Genomic DNA, 16,415 nt, shown 5'->3' with positions numbered 1-16,415 from the left:
CAGTCAATAAAATGTAGATAGGCAGCCAAGACCATGCCATGCTTTTGCTCAAACGAATCCAGAAAAAAAAAATACAATACAGTACCAGACACACACACACACACACACACATATATAGACAATATATTGTATTCAAAGAACCTTCACACAAACAGTACTTAAGAAATACTTAAGTCTGTGTATTATCACATTATGTTCTTAATCACCTGATGTTGTGTTGATGTCTATAGGGTAAACACTAGTTTTAGTTACAGACAATATTCTTAATTTACCCTAAAACCAGAAAATCTAATTATAGCCAATAATGTGCATGCAAAAAGCTTAGGGTGTGTGTTACGAAAGCACCTAATGTTATCCACTATTAAGCCAAGTTCAATACAAGAAAACTTGTCATTCTTGTGTAAATACCTGAATGCTGTCACTGTTCTGAGTTTGTAATTGGTGTCTGCCAACTCCTGTAATAAGGATCTTTACCCTTCTCTGAATTATTAAAATACATTGTTTAGCAAACAAAGAAGTCTGTGTATATGCAATTAAAATGAGGAAGGATGTTTGAGCTTTATCCATATTTAATTTCCTCTAGTCAACAATGACCAGTTTCTTATACATATTAAATGACAAGGAGTGGGAAAAAAAACAACAGCAGCAGAAGTCTGTAATATTAGCACTTGTTTTTGGATAACAAACAAGTATACAATGCTTGAACTATCGAACCCTGTTCAATTAAAATGTTCAGTGTTATCTCTGAAAATACATTTAAACATGGTTCCTGAGCTATCCCTCGATCTACCAGCACAAAGTAACGTCACAGAAATTCCACCCTGGAATAACTAATGAAATGCATAAAAATCACCTCTTTATATCTAGTCTGGTGGATTGGTAAGAGCGTTGCAGCATTTCAAAAAAATATATACAATTACTTTTTTAGAAGGTGAATGAGTTCGAAATGACCTTGGAAAGGGAAACCTTGCTCCGCAATAAGAGTACTGACTTAATAAGAGCTGAACTAGTGGAATTAAACAATAAAGGAGGGTACTGCAGTTAAAAGCTAATAGAGACAACCTTAGATAGGATGTTAAATAATTATGTGGACTAAATAGGTCAGCTTGAAATAAAGAACCCCCATTCTAAATTAAACAAATGCTAAACATTTTTTTTTTAATTATGCAAAGCCACCAGGGTTTTTTGCAATTGAAACAACTTCATCAGTGCAACAACTTCCTAAAGGTGCGGGGTTAATGAGGTGTAATGTACCGCAGAACATTGTATTTGCATTTTGTGTGAATGATTTAAATGCTTTCAGCTCCCAGGAATTCTTTTAATATTATAGCCATCGGCAGGGTAGTTATAAAGCTTGTCTCTATTTTTCCCTTTGCCGTGAATACAGGGAGTGTCGGACGAAGTTCCGAATTTTTGAGTGGTTCAAACTGTACGCAGTGTGAACAACGCAAAGCTGACGCTTGTGCGAGTGGAGTGTTATCATGCCTATCTACCCTTGTCTGCAGTGATGAAGGTTGGGGAGGGTATGATAACATTTCTTTATGTGTAGTTGGAAATGTTACATTTTTAATTCAAAATGGCACTTAGCAAAAAAATATAATGTAGCAGATTTTTTCTTTCCATCAGTATCCAAAAAACAGCAAGATATAGCATGTTAACTGTAAGAGCTGGATTACTGCACTTTCTTTACATATTTTATGGTCTCAACTGTCAACACAATTTAGCTAACAAATGATCAATTTGGAAGTATTAATTATTACTAATATTCTGCTAGAATGCAAGCTTGAGATTAATTTAATGTGTATTGCATTAAGTTTAATAAACAAACAAACACACATACAATTCAAGAAAGATTTATCAACTTAAGACCAATCAGAACACAAAATGTTTCCTGATGTACTTTTCCTAATTATATAAGTAATTGAATCGAGCACTTACAGTCTGGAAGAGTTCAGCTTATTAAAAGTATTTCACTGCACTAACATCTCTATGTACTGTATGCAGTGGAATTGATTGCATCAACACTTGCTGTATATTTTGAATCCAACGACAAAGGAGAGAACTGTGTTGAATAAAATAGGCAGTTTTTCTTAGTTGCTAAAAAATGCCATTTAGCTGTTACAAAGGGTACCGTACATAATTAATCAGCATTAAACTCATCATGTTCTGACGCATAATGAAGGTCAAGGTTATGTATTTTAAAAGTTATTTGTATTTGTATTTTGTTTTTGTTCCTACCATAGTAGCTTTTTAATGCACTGTTTTGGACAGTTAATTATTAAATTAGAGGCACTGGGACAGATTTCTCAAGGTGCCAAAGTAAATAAAAAACTGCTAACATTACAAAAGTTCATCTTAGTTGTTTGTTGCTTGTTATGTTACAGTTTCTCTTTACGAGACCAAGCCTGCTGTGTCATTAACTCAGCAGTATACTGTAATATATTTAAGGGACAATGGCATTGCTGTGGCGTGTTCCTAGGTAATTATGAAAGTCCCAAGTCAATAAAGCCAGAGACTGAAGGTTCGTTATTACAGACGAAAAGCCATAGCAATGTCATTATCACCCTTATACTGCAATGTTTTAAAGTGATTTATTGATTTAACTCTGTTTGTCTGAAATAATCATTGGACTGTAGTCCACTGAAAGAGTTCACTTTTTGAGTGCAGGGCTCAAACGCGCCTGAGAAGCGTTTCATCAGCCATTAATTGGTGTCATCTTTTCGGTTATTGAGTTATAACAGAAAGGCTGACATTCATAGAATACCGTAGAAGAGCTGTGTCTGGCTGCTGCATTATATAATATACAGCAAGCCCTGATATTGATGTGATATAGCCAGATTAATTGTAATTATTTTTATTTAACTGAAAAATATAGTATAGGTTTCTGTGGAAGATACAGTATATGCGGTGGATGTCGACTTTTCATTATCTAAATTAAACAATTGAATTAGGTGAATTACTTTCCTCAGTTCCAGCTCTTCAGATGTTTAACAACACAGAGTGATTCACCATGTCATTCTGTCAGTGAATTTGAATGAATTCAAAAAAATAAAAAATAAAAATAATCCCTCAGCAGCATCGAATATGAAACACTTATTTGATGCTCTCAGCACTTGTTGTATTAATGCTTGTGCAGTATGTAAAATGTCTATACATGTTTCAGGTTTAGGGGTTACATATTATGTAAAAAACACACTAAAAAACGATGTATTTGTGAACATCTGTCTGCAGTGACATAACGCTTCTGGCTTACCATGGGCTTCCTGGGGATGTCTCTTAAATTGCTTGGCTGTTTCTTACCTCCCAAAGGCATTGAGGTAGCTCTTTCCCTTTGAAGACAGCTGTGCTTCCATTTACTCACAGCCAGCATTACTCCAATACAGCTGTTCACCTAAGAAGTAGGATTTAGAACTCCACAGTGCAGTGCAAAACCTGACAAAATCCTACAAATTGATATGCATGTTTTTATTATGTGCATTAATATCACCGTATGTTTTCTCAGTGGTTGCAGTGCATCATTAAGAGTAATAACCTTGCCCCCTCACTGATTCTCTTTCAAGGTCATCAAGGGAACAGTATTGTAGAGTATGTTCATTAAACAGCAGTTAGAACGAATCTGCAAAGGCAACTTTATTCAGTTTCTATGTGGAAGACCAAATAGGGATCACCATGTCACCATTCTCTTACTTCGTTTAAATCTGGTTTCTTGGGTGTCTCATACAGCTCAATTTCCTTAAATGTAATCCATAACTTTTTTTTAGACCCCTTTGAAATATTGTTTTCCCCCCAAATTCATATCCAAATGCACCCTGCACAGAAAATAAAATACAATATAAACATTATTGTCTGATAAAGCGAGTCATTTTTGTATATGCTTTCATTAGAATGAAATTGAAGGCAATATAAAATCCACAAGAGTGAGAAAATAATGTCATCTTCACCATTATGTCGTGAAATGAATGATGTGCTGAAACTCACACACAAGTAATATACCAATCAAATGGACATTGAGTTGTGAGTGTGGGCCAAGGATTCAGAACTATCTGTGACACAAGCAGCTTGAAGCGAGTAACTGACCTCCAAGTTCTTTGGAATGACTTCCGAGCATTTGGTTGATTGCACTTTCTTATTGGCTCAGCAATAAATCAAAGGTTTACAAGAAAGTATTGGGAAGCAGCACATTTGATCATTAACAGAAGTATCATGCAACAAGTCCTACAGTGCCGGTTGTATGTACTGCTGTCAAATTTTACAAACTGTGCTTTAGAAGTGAAGCCATTAAGTTGGGCATATGCTATTGCACTTGTAATGCATTGTAATTACTATGCTGTTACAATAATGTAATGCATTATTGTAGTAGCGTTATAAAAATACAAATTGAAAAACGTCTACTAAGTAATAACAAAAGTAATTCATTTCAATGTGCATTTCAGTTTAGAATGTAAACACAATGGAATACTGTATATTATAAGATATGTTATGTAAATGTAATTACTTTTACAATAATAGTAAAATAAAAAATTGGGAATGCTTTTCAGTACTGTAGGATAGTGAATATGTGGAAAGGTTCTAAGTGCCACCTGAATGATTGATTAGCCGCGTAGGAATGATGTATCACTTTTCTAACAATGTGTTAGAAAGGAAATGTCATTTGTCTTTGCCTAACTGTATTTGCTAATCATGTATCAAAAGGTTAGTGCAAATGCTTTCAAAACTGTTCCTCTCAATACCGCTGATATCAACTGTCACATCTTTTATTACCAGGCTATTAAATTCATAAGGGAAACAATACCTCACTAATGCAGCGTTAATGGGTAATAAAGGGTTTGTAGGTATAATTTGTTGACCCTTTTATATGGGTTGCTTAATCTACAGTGTTATTAAAATATTCATAGTGTCACTAGGACAAAGCGTGTTTTTTTTTTTAGTGTCATGTAGGTTGATGAAATAATTTTGTATTGCTGCTCAATGTTTATTAATGTATAGCTTTTAAAGTTAGCTCTTAAAATGGTCTGAAATGCTAAAACAAAGTGTTATATTATACAACATACACTACTAAGATGAATGCATGTACTGTACAATGACTTGGGTGGAACATTTGTTGCCTTGTTTTTTTTTTTACTCCACTCCGACACTGCTTACGAAAATTCTTGTTTAATATATAATCGTCCCATCTTCAGTGCATGCAAAATATTTTAATGCTCATAAATTCCTGTTAAACACACAATGCATTTGCTTCTGTTTTATTAACTATTGCTTCTGTAAAACTGTTCTCCTAAAGGTTCACCCAAGAATACTGCGACTGAACTCCCATGTTGGTCAGACAGATGGATACAGATGGAAAACCCTCATTCCCAGTGTTTTTGTGCCTAGGTAAATAGTTTGGTAAATAGACATTTACCAAACATATAAAATGTCTTCCTCGCTTGTGGGATCTAAAATACATCCATTTTGAAGCCATTAGAAATCCTGTATACATGTTGAAAGAGTTTTTTTTTCTGCTTCATTGAGCTTCATACAAATCTGCTACAGTTTCTCTGTATTCTTCTCTCCTTATTGTAATGGTTGAGCCCTTGATGGTTCTTTTACTGTTTAGATATTCTTTTGCTACTGCTTTATAATTTAACAGAAGGGCGAGGTACTGTTTTACTTTTTTGCTGGCAGCAGAAAGTTTTTTTTTTTTTTTGGATATATGAAAAGGATTGTTGTCAGTGACGTTTGCATTACATGACTGACACATGACAAACAGCTTGGTTTTTGCATCCCTTGTTGGTGGAACACTACCAGACAGTAACCTTTAGTTTATTGGCATGGTTCCAAAACTGCTGCCCCACCCCAAATTAATCTTATAAAGTTTCCTTCTGAGGATTAAATACTGCCTGCTTCTTTCACTTTCTATATTTTTTTGGTTTACTGTAATTATTTTGTATTTCAAGTTTCCTGAAGTCAGGTAAGGTAAAACTATAGTAAATTTGCAGACAACCCATTTTGATAATTCCTTACTAAAGCAGGCATACTCCGAAGACTTGATGTAATAATGTATTAATTTTGCAGTATTGTATTTTTTTATTTTTTTATTTGTCATTTCTGGATTACTTTTAGAATTAAAATGGAATTTTGTCCCGAAGTATTAATTTAGCAAAATGTGTATTCATTGGAAGTAAAACATTCATTAAATGTATATTTTGCTTCCTTGGAATGCATTTTGAATTTCAGTAGAGTTGGAAATCCAGTTTGAATGCATTATAAAGAACAGCTATGGTGGTGCCATAAACTTTGATTTATTTCAGGCCAAGAGTAGGAAGCTCTAATCCCTGGATTGATCCACATGGCTGCCCCACTTGGATAACTGATGAATGTATCCCGATTGTGTGAACAGCTCATGTGTTTGATATGACTTTGAATGCTGAAAACACAAGGTTATTTGATAATTAAACTGGGTCCTAATGCACAGTCACACATTATCGATTAGCAATAATTCAAACACAGCAATGGGATTTTTTTTCATATATATATATAAATGTATTCATAGAGATAAGTACCTGTACGTTGAGATTCAGAATCATATTTCCCAATATGAATGACTACTATACATAGAGCACTATGAAATAATTACCAACCAACTACTGAACCTGGTTTCAACCAATACAAATCTACAACACACAATTACTCCAGTCAGGAAATGCAATATTCCCCCAAAGACAATGTACCTTCACTGGAATTAACCTTTGGTATTTAAATACAGAGGCAGCAGATCCGGGTTGTGAACAAATCATTATAAATAAAGGTCTAATGCAGGAAATGTCAGTCGATAGGTGTCACTATTGTACAGAATGCTGGCAGATACACTGTAGGGCTGAGGTTACTTCTGTAACTGTACTGGGATATCAGTAGTGGTTGACAGAAAAAACAATCACAATTGAAAGGGTAGACATATTTCTGGTGCTTCATGGGCATGTAGGTGCTTCAAGATGTAGCAGCATTTTAAAGTTGTTGCACTGCTATTTTCCAGGAAGTTAAGACACATAGCAGATACTGTAAGCGTGGCAAGAACGTATGCCCCAAGAGAGGGACGCTACCAGTGCCAACGATGACTAATGCTGAATTCAAACACGCTTCTCCAAAGACATGGGCATAAAGGGTTACTCACTTAAAGAGGCTTTTAACATGTTTTACCCCAGTAGGTCGCACGCAAAATAAATACATTAAACATCTTAACTCTACAGTACACTAACAAAAGCAGTTTTATTTATTTTGTCTATTTTATTATTTTCTGTTTGTTACTTAATACTGAAATGATACAGTTAATAGTAGTGTTAATGGCTTCTGTGTTGAGCCTTTACTCCCAGTTAATGACTTGCAGGGATTGTTTAGTGCCCCTAACCCTTTAGTAATTAACTTAAAGGACTGACACAGAGGTACTGGCATGAGAAAACATTCAATACACGGAAATGCCTGAACTGGTGTTCATTACAGGTGCGTATTCTGTGGCCACAGTGTTTGCAGAGCATTGATATAAATGGTTGACAATGAAGACATAAGCTATTGTTGTGGATGTAGTGATATACTTCTATTGTACATTTGCACTATCTGTCAAAAAAGGATCTGAAGGCCATTTTTACAAAGGCTTGTGGTACTGAATGGTGAGTAAGTTGGCTGGTTTAATTGGTGTTTTTGAGATCATATTAAAAGCTGTACGTTTCTCACACGTTGTATCAAAACAACAACAACAACAATCAACCAGACATGTCTATAGTGAAGCTGTTGATAAAAAGTATTTTTTTATGCATCAGATATTTAAATAAATAAAAAAAAAACATGGAGTTCCTTAGCTTCCTGTCCTGACTGTCTTTTAAATAAACTGTCATTTAGGATATGCTTTCAGTCAAAGGCCCCTTTCAAACTGGCACTCTACCCACGTCACAATCTCACGTAGTATGAAAACACATACCTGGGTTGACCCAGGTCGGCAGCGACCCACCTCAGTATGTGGGTGGACACGATTTGACCCGGGTCAAGCGAGACAAAATGCATGATGGGTATTTGTAATCCGACGAAGTAACAAACAGCAATGCCTGCGTGAAGGTTTCACTTCTGCAAAGAACATTTCCTTTTATTCTGTTTAGCCATATTTTTGTTGATTGAGACACACCATGAGCCAGATTGCAGCAGAGATGACGAAACATTTAGAGAAGCTTGAATGGACGTGTCCACAAAAAGCTCCTTCCGGGGCAATTTTATGCACGCTTCTGTCACCCAGTTCGACCCTGCTTCTTCAGAAAGCAGTGTGAAATCGCATAGCTGACCCGCATGAAAGCGGGTCATGCCAGTGTGAAAGGGGCTTTAGTAGATTCCAAGGAAGAAATTGAACCAACCACCTCTCAGGACAAAGCCACAGTGCTAAGCAACCACCGTGATGTCTTGCTTGACTGGTGATATAATGAGACAAATCAGGGAGCAGTGATTACTACTCTAATTCAGTGGAAGTGTCTGTTTGAAATCTGATCATGTATGTCTCCTTTTCGACCTGTCGAACAGGCCTGTTGGGTGCCCTCATGAAAGCATTTAGAAGCTGCTGATGTATCTGTGAATCACCTCTCTGCACTAGGTAACTGATTGAAGTGTGGTCTAACAAGGGTGTGTTGCCATCTCCTTCATTTTAAATAATTAGGCTGAAAAACAGTTATACAAGAAATAAAAAAAGTTAAAATATTGTAAAAATATCATATAAAGCTAGAAAAGCAAGTTTAAAAAGCATGTTATGAAGCTCCCTCCTTATAACGCAGTAGTCGGGCACCATAGTTATGAGACTATGCTCTTTGTGCTCTGCCGAATGAGAATGCAAGTGCTCGTGGAATGACTTTCAATAGGAGCCACGGCCATACCAGCCTATAACTGTTGTATTGGAGGAATGTAAAGCCTTCATCTTTCAATTGTTTCCAGCAATAGAGGCCCCAGGTAATGTTTCATAGCATTCCTCATCTCAGAAAAGAAAGGGGTCACTGTGTTGTTTTAGTGTACAATGATGCATCTCAAACAGATAATGATTCACTTAAATTTGTTGTTTACATGTTCTTGCTTGGAGATAACATTTGCATTGTCCATAGAACATTGTGCATTGTGAATACTCTATGAGTTCAGGGTTCCCATAAGGAGGGTTGGGCTTGCATATTGTACATCTTCCTTAATTTTGCTTTCAAGAGCCTTCCAAGAGTTTTCTGTCTAGAATTCGAAGATGTTCCATTAAAAAATGGTTGATAATTCAGAATAAATTTGCAGGTATTTACTGATCCTCTGGTAGACCTTTTTATTTTATTTTTCTATGATTTGTCTACTTTTATTTTATGTAGATTTTGTAACTGTATTTTTCACATTGTGACTGTATTTCTTTAAAGGTGCACATTTTTATGATGGATGTTTTTTTTAATGCATTCTTCCTCATACTTTAATAAACTGAAATAGAATTGTATGCACTGCTAAGCAAGCATGAAGTGACTCTTAGTTAGCATATGTAAGGTAGGCAATTCAACAGGGAGCACCCCATCAAGGGAAAGTTGCGGTTCATTTCACTGCACTGAAAATGTGCTTCATCCAAATGATCAGGGAATATGTGGCAGAGGGGTCAGAGAAGAAGAGGTGGCTGAAAATTAGAACTAATTACTGTACAGCTGCTGTTAGCCTTGAACACAGGAAAGTGATAGAGGGCACATGGTGGCTAAGCACTATGCACAGAGCCTTGTTCTGTGAGCTGGAATTAAAGGTGTTGTTTTAAAGGAATGTACCAATACTTATATGGTGTGTGCAGAACAGGTTCCGTGATATTGATATAGCCTGGACCAACCCACATGCATTTCATAATACTGCAAATACTACACAGAGGTCATTACAATTGTAGCGTACCAAGGTGTGTACCCACTTATATCATTTAATCGATGTCGTTGTACTGCATATTCATTATATATTAATGATGAACTAAACAGAGGCTGTAAAAACCTCTACAGTATTGAGGATAATTAGGAAAATGTATTTTAACAGCTTACTTCCTACACATTTCTTGTTTTTCATACATGCATGATGTGTGGGGGCACTAAACTGCTGGTGAGCCCTCCTGTAGGTGTTACATAAAAACATGTTCCAGCTAGTTCTGTGATTCTGTAATTCACTGTGACTATACTTTGATTAACAGATGCGGTGTCTGTTGACCTTCTTTGAACTGAGTGCAGAATGTAATTAAAATGTGTTCAAAACCAGGCAATATATGGGCCATTTTTTATGCTGAGTAAAGGGCAGTAGAGTTATGCAGTTTAATTTCTGTGCAGTTAAAAATTAAATGTCGCTAAGATCAAAACTGCTTGTAAAGAGGGGAAAAAATGTATGTCATTTGTGATAAAGTTTAGCCAGAAGTGTCCAAGTGCTCATACCTAACTCAAGTTTTATTATAACTCATCATATTACAACCACATTACCCCTCAAATCTTGGCTATTGGGCTGTATATGTAATATTTTGAACAGACTGCTGCTCGAATGTTTTATGTAAAATAAAAATGCAATCTAATAATTACTGATACCCGGATATATTCATTTGAGTATCGTTTCATGTTCCATGGTATTTTTTTCATGGATCGCAGTTAAAGGGGGGGTGGGGTGGGGGTGGGGATTCTGTCCGCTGTCGGTAAGATGATGAGGTTAAAAGCTCTGTGCATAGAAATGCAGAAGAGCCTGTCTCTTTTCTTGCACTGCCCAGCCTCTGCCCTGTTACAGTTATAGGACCTTATTGCGGAAAGCTCCAGGTATTTGTAGATGGATGTACAGCAACTGATGGCGGTGACGTAGTTCTGCAACAGTTCAACAAACTTCAAGATGCACTCCCATATCCATTGTCTAAAATGGATGCTTTCCATAATCACTTCACAATTACATTATTATACTGTATTTACCAAATAATTGCTTACAGGACTCAAAATGCTTATGTTTGAATGAGTGTTGCACCCAGGAGTCCTGTGATTATGTGATTGTCTGTTTGATAGGTGGATATGATATTACAGCAAAAGCTCAGTCATCGACTGCACAGAAGATACTTTAAAATCGGAGTTAGTGGCACAATTCCAAGAGGAAACCCTTAAAACACATTTTAAAAATCACCATTAATGTCATAACAAGCGTCACTGTACAACAAACACAAACCTATTATTAAATGCATTTACTGTATTATGTTTAGGACTTGAAATGACACCAATTGAGAGGTAGCAGTTGGCCCTTCAAGTCCAGTTCTTTATTCCAGCCAAGTTCTCCATCAAGGCCCCAAGTATGTATTATTTCATTATTCATTATGAAATACACCTGGAGTGGAATGACCCTCTTGGAATGGAATTGCACTCCAGTAACTTAGATAGAAACAAGACCTAGTAGTTTCTGGGACTCGTATTTATCTATACTGTAATTTGGTGATAATGAGCTCTTGGAATTAGTATCCCAGTGCCAGGTGTTGAATCCTAACATTTATTTCCTTGCTATCGTGAAACTCCAACAAACCATTGTGTAGAAGTTGCTGCTATACATTATTTCCATCTCCCTTGCCGAGAATTCACTGCCCTCTGGGTAAACCCTGAAGCAATACAGCCCCCAACATGCCTGAGGCCTAATCAAGAACAACATTATTACCCGCGCCTCAAGGAACGGACAGCTTGCCGTCTTTTTTTGGATGCAGGGAGGACTGGGGCAACCAGCCTCACCGTACAATGGTATTTTATTAGAAATCTGAGCTGGCAATTGTATTATGATTAACATAGGCACCCCACTGTGATCAACGTAAAGCAGTACCAAAGTGAGGGTAATAACAGTGCCCCAGTGTTTTGCTGTAGATAGTCATTACAGCCTTGTAAGTGCTATTTGTGTCAATGCATATGTTAATTAATTTCCATTCCAAGATGGATTTAATAGGGCTGCCGGAATGCATTGTAAGTACATACCTGGCTGTTTACAGTATATATATATCCTTTTAGGAGACCAGATCAGTTGGCTGCATGGTCTAGTAAAGCTGTGGACTGGACACCACAATATGCTGGGTCCAAATTGGGCTCAGTCTACTGATTTTAACTAAAATACAACCACCATTTAAATAATAAAATAGCACCCAACTTGTCAATAAAAAAACAAAAGTACATGTAAGAGACACAAACTTACTAGTGACCTAAGGCAAGGCTTCATTCACACAAAAAACTATGTAACAAATGTATTATTAGGGCACTATAGAAAACAAGAACAGCTGGTATTTTCTGAGGCAGTCTTGGAAACAGATGATCTGATGGAGATGTGTGGATGTCTGCTGTGGGATAAAGTGTCTGGACCTGTAAAGGGTTAACAACGCATTGACAGCTTGGAGAGAAAAATCTGTGACAGACGTGCCTCGCTGCCACTATCTTGAAAACGCTCCTAAACAGAAATAGACTTTTTAAATAAAGGGCTGTAAATGTGAGTAATAAAGAGCCTCTAGGGAGCAGGAACATGCCAGTCCCTTCTGATGACAGTCAGAGCAGACCTCTAGCTCTCTGAGTCAGCTAAATGATCATTACAATCATTAAATTGGATTGACAGGCGGCTGCTGTGAGACAAAAGCAGAATTCTGCCCAGCATCCCTGGATTAGAAAGGAAGGAGCACTTGCCAGTTATTCTTCAAGACAAATAATGTCACTCTCCAGAGACTGCTTTAACATTGCAGGCAGGGTCAGAAAATCAGCAAAGGAGGTGTGAGTGTGAAATAATTCCACTGGGCGTCTGCAATCTCCTTGTCCCCCATTAATAGAAGATGGAAGAGAGCATCTTATATCTTAGTTCTGTTTCCACGGCTATTTGTATCAACATTACCGAGATTCACTTCTCAATAGTAAACACAACAATACACAACAATGCATCATCATAGGCAGCACTAGAACCCTCAATGCCTTTTCTAAAGTGAGAATACACATGCAGTTAGAACTACTGTGCAACTCTATGTGGAACTGTAATGTAAATGTTAACCAACATATACATTTTTTATGTCATGTCAAAACTGTGCACAACTCATTACAGTATAAAGCTTATCCGTTACCTATTTTATTGAAACTGAACCAACTGGGCATTTGTTTATTAAGATTATATCGGCACCTGAAACATTTTGTAAACCCTTAAGAGCAATATGCTTAAAATTATGACTTCTATTTCAGTGTGGTAAAAACTAAAATACATACAGAATGATGTATTATTTTATTTCACAAACTATCGAGAAAATTGTATTTGCAAACAGTATGGTGCGTGCTATAAAACAAGCCTCGAGGCATTCCATTTTTTTTCCTATTACAATAAAATAACTGACCTGTTATTTAGTGCATAAATGTGGTATATTATTTGCTGCTTTATTTTTTGTGTTTATACGGTATGATTAAACTTCAAGTCTGCATGAGCACCACACTGCTACAAGCTGTGAACAAAATGAGGGAACTGATTTTAAATAGCACAGCACAGTGGCAGAGAATACCTGCGTTTACTTAAAAAAAATGTTTTCAATATATATTGATAGCTTGGACATTTCATTTCTAAATGTCTTACAAAGCGCAGGCATAGCGCATAATAGTTGTGATTTTACTTCAATTGGTACAATTTTAGAGGCATTTCCTTGTGTCTGTTCATGCACTTATCTGTAAACAGCAACATTGCTATTTTAAAAAATATAAAAAAAGAGCAACAATTGCAAAACAAAAGAGCTCAATTGGGTATCAGTATCCATTCCACTGTCCAAATTGATATGCATTCCAACAGTCATACTGCAACACCATACAAAACTATTTTTATTGTGTGTCTTGACTTTCGTTAGGAACCTACCTGTCTTACAAACCCTGCTTACTGATTTAGAAACATTGAGATTGTTTAATAGCGTCTGCATTCATAGATCATCCATAATGAATTCAATCATTAATACGAAGATAAGACATCAATGAATGATAGTGTTACTTGTATCAGAAACAATGTATTTATCAGAGGTTTGTGGAAATAAAAATGTGTGACCAAAGGGAAAATGTTTATTAATATGTAACTGAACTTGAAATAAGTAATAGAAGATCAACTAAATACTTATTATTATTATTATTATTATTATTATTATTATTATTATTATTATTATTATTATTATTATTATTATTATTATTATTTATTTCTTAGCAGACGCCCTTATCCAGGGTGACTTACAATCGTAAGCAAATACATTAACTGTTACAATACAAGTAATACAATAAGAGAATACTTATGCCAAACAAAAAAGATGTTGATGTACTGTATGTACAGCTACTGCAGGACTTATAGTTTGTATACTTTATCCAAGGTGACTTACAGCTGTTACAGGGCAATACAGGGTTGCAATGCAAAATCAATATTTAAATACAGTATAGTTTACAGTAAGTGCAAATTATACTAGTAAAATGCAATGTGTAACAAGATGCAACAAGTTAGGATTACAACAATTCAATCTACAATTGCATAATGGCAGTGCGATAGGCAGCAGTGTGGAGTAGTGGTTAGGGCTCTGGACTCTTGACCGGAGGGTCGTGGGTTCAATCCCAGGTGGGGGGACACTGCTGCTGTACCCTTGAGCAAGGTATTTTACCTAGATTGCTCCAGTTAAAAACCCAACTGTATAAATGGGTAATTGTATGTAAAAATAATGTGTAAAAAAAAAATAACGTAATTGTATGTAAAAATAATGTGATATCTTGTAACAATTGTAAGTCGCCCTGGATAACGGCGTCTGCTAAGAAATAAATAATAGTGCAAGGACAGTGCATCAGCTGAGGATCCAGTAACGTGGTGCTGAGGTCAGGCGAGTACAGTACATAGTTGTTTTCCATTCAGAGGTTTACTGCACTGTAAACTATCTGACCTTTCACTCTGTGTACTTCCATTTAACTCTGAGAGGGATAATCCAGGCCATCTACTCATTTGCACTAAAAGAACTGCACCTCGGGCAACTTTGTGACAAATCAACATTTTAAACTGAGGGCAAGTGTCCCTCCTGGTTTTTGTTGTAACTGTACATTGAATTAATTAATTTGATTAATTAAGCTTTACAAGTGTAGTATATTGCTTGTGTATGAAAAACAGTATATTTTTGTACTACAATATCAAAGGGGATGTTTAATCGAAAAAATGCAGCGCTTCCGTTATGTCTCTGTTCTTTTGCAACTCAATCAAAGTTTTGCATTTTTGCTGACACAGAGACCTATTTGGGCTTTGGTGTCTTAGCTTAAAATGTGATTGTATTGCGCCACAGCAAAGGCAAGTCTTAAAGTGGTGCTGTTTTTTTCAAATTTAATCTACACCTTAACAACAAACATACAGTAACATGTTTATATACTTTGTATCATGTCATCAGAAAAGTTGCAGTGACTGCAAGATAATATTGTCATGTGATTTGTAACTGTAGGCTGTCAGAAATGAGTATGATTATTTTAGTCATTGTTTTATTATTTGTGTTTAAATGGTATCTATTGGGGTTGTGTGATATGGTCATTATATATAAATGGAGGATGTCATGTTATGCTGTTGTATGAAAGTTTAATGTCGCATCACTGTGAACCTGGCAGTTTCCTGGAGCTCTTTGTAAATGAAAAGCTGTTTTTTTTTTATCCTGGTAACATTTTAAGACGGGAGCCAGTATCAGGATTTGAACCAAGACCCTTTATGGTTGTGCTGCATCTCTAATCCACCAGCCTTTCTTCTTGTTAGGAGTCATACAGTCACTCCAACGCACACCCTTCAATAAAGATACATGCATCAATGGAGAACCTCTGTAGCTAATAGGTCCTTTACTCAAATGTGTATGAATCATTGCCTCTTTAATCTGCTACATACAAGATATTAAAGTGCTCTAAAGTGGTGAATGCACACAACAGTGCTATACCATGCAGAAAGTATAAGTAACAGTGATGCATGGTAAAGCACAGTAAACAGAAACAAAGCAGAAGCATGGGGAAATGTAAATACTGTAAAAATGTACCGTGGCATATGGGATTCCTGTTTGAGTTTTGTATTGTATAATACACAGCATGTTGGCTTTCAAAAGGATGAGGGCAACTTACAAACAAATACATGACAAGTACAAACTTTAGCCATGCACTGTATTTGCATACCAAAAGAGCAGTATATTAGCAGTTTTTGACTATGGGAAAGGTTAAATCATTCAATGTATTCTATGAGCACGATTATTTTGTAGATTATAAAAAAGGAAATTGGAAGAATCTTGTCTGCAGAGTTTTCCCTGAAGGTCTGCATAGAAAGCAGCATGTTACAAACCCACACAACTTTGCACATGTTTCTTTAAATACGGATCAAATAGACTTTCAAAAATATTTGTCCTCAAGCCAACAAGCCTCTTAATGAGCTCCTGG

This window comes from Acipenser ruthenus, chromosome 26 (assembly GCF_902713425.1).
Source record: "Acipenser ruthenus chromosome 26, fAciRut3.2 maternal haplotype, whole genome shotgun sequence".
In the NCBI taxonomy this organism is placed as follows: domain Eukaryota; kingdom Metazoa; phylum Chordata; class Actinopteri; order Acipenseriformes; family Acipenseridae; genus Acipenser; species Acipenser ruthenus.
This window is presented reverse-complemented; position numbering follows the sequence as displayed.